Source organism: Ochlerotatus camptorhynchus, unplaced genomic scaffold (genome assembly GCF_037179485.1).
Source record: "Ochlerotatus camptorhynchus isolate MF236.1 unplaced genomic scaffold, CSIRO-AGI_Acam_v1.1 ptg000601l, whole genome shotgun sequence".
Lineage (NCBI taxonomy): Eukaryota > Metazoa > Arthropoda > Insecta > Diptera > Culicidae > Ochlerotatus > Ochlerotatus camptorhynchus.
This window is the reverse complement of record NW_027041081.1, coordinates 270,844-274,477: the sequence shown is the minus strand read 5'-3', so window position 1 is coordinate 274,477 and position 3,634 is coordinate 270,844.

The following is a 3,634-nucleotide window of genomic DNA, read 5'->3' as shown; positions in this document are numbered from 1 at the left end:
ATCACCCGATTCGTCAACCGACTAAATCTATTGTCACTTGTAATTAATTTCGGTTGGTGTATTAATCAGCAGATTTTATCGTTTTTCGTCTGGTGATACACCGAGCAATCGGCCTATTTAATAGATTTTCGTCGATGGATTTAGTCGGCTGACTTCGTCTTCTGTTTAATCGGCAGATGATTTCAAACCTTTACATATTTTCTGAAATTTATAAGTCTTGAAGTAGTTTTTTATTTGGAAACAATGCATTACAAAATAGTTTTATGCATTTTGTACAAGATTAATCCATTCTAACAAGAAATTTGCATGAAATTACATTGAAATTAATCAATTTTGCAAACAATCAATGAAATTGTCAAGGGCTGTCACAGACTTATCACCGTGCTTATTCCTGCCACCAGGCGCGGAGGAGTTTAAGTTGGATTTCTCAGTTGCTGCTTTGCTTGCTTATGTGAGTGTGTTGATGAGTGAGCCCAACAGCTTCCGTTTAATGTTGCCTGCATTGTTTGTAACTCACACAGTCGCGCCTGTCGTGACAAACTTTTAATGCGTAAGCATTGTTTTCATTTTCTTCTGTCGTGTCGCTTTTTCTCATGATCGTATTGACAAATCCATGTTTCAATCGACCAAACAAACCTTAACATATTTTCTGAAATTTATAAGTCTTGAAGTAGTTTTTTATTTGGAAACAATGCATTACAAAATAGTTTTATGCATTTTGTACAAGATTAATCCATTCTAACAAGAAATTTGCATGAAATTACATTGAAATTAATCAATTTTGCAAACAATCAATGAAATTGTCAAGGGCTGTCACAGACTTATCACCGTGCTTATTCGTGCCACCAGGCGCGGAGGAGTTTAAGTTGGATTTCTCAGTTGCTGCTTTGCTTGCTTATGTGAGTGTGTTGATGAGTGAGCCCAACAGCTTCCGTTTAATGTTGCCTGCATTGTTTGTAACTCACACAGTCGCGCCTGTCGTCAGGGTGGCCAGACCTACCGATTTATCGGTAGTCCTACAGATTTTCGGGGTGCCTACCGATTCACAGACGAAAGGTTCAAAACTACCGATATTTCACTTTTCCTACCGAGAATCACAGATTTTTAGATTATAAATAGAAAAATTGATTTCGACACAGTTAAATCAGAAGATCTGAAGGACAGTGTATTGTTCTGGAGCACAGAGTATTCGCTCATAAAAGTGTCAAGTATCGGGAAATCCTTCTTAAGTCGACCTACCGATATCTACCGATAAAAGTTTTGAGAAGCTACCGATAATGAAAAAAATAATCTGGCCACTCTGCCTGTCGTGACGAACTTTTAGGCTCTAAACCATTTGGTGGATTATTTTAACTTTTGGTTAAAATTTGACAGATGGAAAGTTATCGATTAACCCTGCTATCAGAGCGTGGTTACTTCTGACAGACAAGAAGTTAAATGTTGACAACCGTGGCTGAGTTCTTCTCGAAAACCTGTCGATCGACAGCACAGGGATTTTCGAACATCAAGAATAACTTTCGAAATGTCACTTTTAACCACGAGTTAAATTTAACTCGGCAAATGGTTCACAGCCTTAATGCGTAAGCATTGTTTTCATTTTCTTCTGTCGTGTCGCTTTTTCTCATGATCGTATTGACAAATCCATGTTTCAATCGACCACCATGACGCTGCAATCGCAGCGGTGATAACTCTGAAATAATGTGTCAAATGGAATACATTTTTGAAATTGCGACCGAAAACTATTATTTTGTATTTATTCTAGCGAGTTTCTGTGGAAGTCAAAACATGATCCGAGCAAAAAAGTAGTACTCGTAATAATGGTATATAATTCTTAATTTTATCGTGCTTTGTTTCAAAAATATCTTCCAAATAAACAAACATCATCCAGATCGCCCGATTCGTCCACCAACTAAATCTATTGCCACTTAAAAATTAATTTCAGTCGGTGTATTAATCAGCAGATTAAATCGTTTTGCGTCTGGTGCTACACCGAGCAATCGGCCTATTTAATAGTTCTTCGTCGATTGATTTAGTCGGTCAACTTTGTCTGTTGTTTAATCGGCAGATGATTTCAAACCTTAACATGTTTTCAGTAATTTATAAGTCTTGAAGTAGCTTTTTATTTAAGAATGTACAAGATTCATCCATGCTGACAAGAAATTTTCATGAAATTACATTGAAATTAAATAATTTTGCAAACAATCAATGAAATTTTCAAGGGCTGTCACAGACTTATCACCGTCGGTTAGTGCTTATTCCTGCCACCAGGCGCGCATGAGTTTAAGTTGGATTTCTCAATTGCAGAAGTCTTCACTGGTTTCGTTGTGCTTTTCATCATCAGCAGCGAGTCACATAACATATGTGGAACTGCATGCAAAATAATTTTCTAAAAGTTGACCCCTTTTTGTGTTGCCTCAGTGGTATAACTGGTATAGTTGGCCATCGATCTGTCAAAACAAAATTGTCGTGATATCGACACTGTGCGTTCATAAGGACCAATGTCGAAAACGTAAACAATGGCTTCTTTCATATATTTGTAAGTGCTAGTGTCTTTGTTTCGAGTATTTTTTAGATTATCGTGTTTTTTTGTTTAGTTCCGTTAAAGTGTAAAAAAATAATGGCAGGTAATGTTCGTGAGTGTTGTGCAGTTTTCTCCGTTGTCAAACTCCCTAGTAGGCAGAGATAGGACAGCTTACTGTAGAACGCAACAATCCACCCCACCGAAAATTGCAAAAACCCGCCACCAGATGGACAAACAACTGCCTGTTGGGAGGCCATGGGGGGTGGCGATAGAGATGGCCATTTTGAATGGACGATAACGGGCACGACAAACTGGCGATGAACGACGAATGGCCCGGGTCACTGGCCGACAGCCTGGAGCAGTGACCCAATGACTCACTCAACTCTGAAATTAATAATCACTGATCGTAAGACCACCAGCGAAAACGGTTTATCAAGAAAGCAAGCCAGCTAAATTGACGCAAGTAAGAGTGGAAACAGTGAAAAAGTGTGAGGAGAGAGTCAAGGACAGCAGGTAAACCGCAATAATTACCATTTTGGTTAAAATGGTCCTAATGCCAAATGTATTTGACCATTAGGACCCCGCTGTATTTAGTACAAATCACCTGTACGCAGTGAAGTTCCGGTAGACGTACCGGAAGGTTACACCGTCATTGCCTGCCGGCCGAGTTCGTCACCAACTCACAGGCCCAGGAAGAGTAACCTGGTGCTCGTCATCGCCACCCCGTACAGCAAGCGCGCGAACGAGATACACGACGAGAAAGTGGAGAGGAAGCGGACGTCGACCGAGGACAAGCGGTCGACAATCGAAGACACATAGTGGAGGTGTTGCGAGGGGCCCCGACGAAGAAACCAGGTCAGATAGATTGTAAGAAAGTGCCCGCATAATCAAAAACTATTTATGAAGTGGTTCATACTATAGAAATGATTTAAGTCGTGCCGTTACTTCTTGAGTTATCATTCATTTATACTTTTACTGTACGCTCTTATCGGTAACGTATGGTAAAACATTTTATGTTGTCAATACTACATATTCTTAAAATATAGTATACCATCCAACGATAAGTATTTATTTTCCCTTTGAGAAAACCCTCATTCAAAAAATGCTATAATA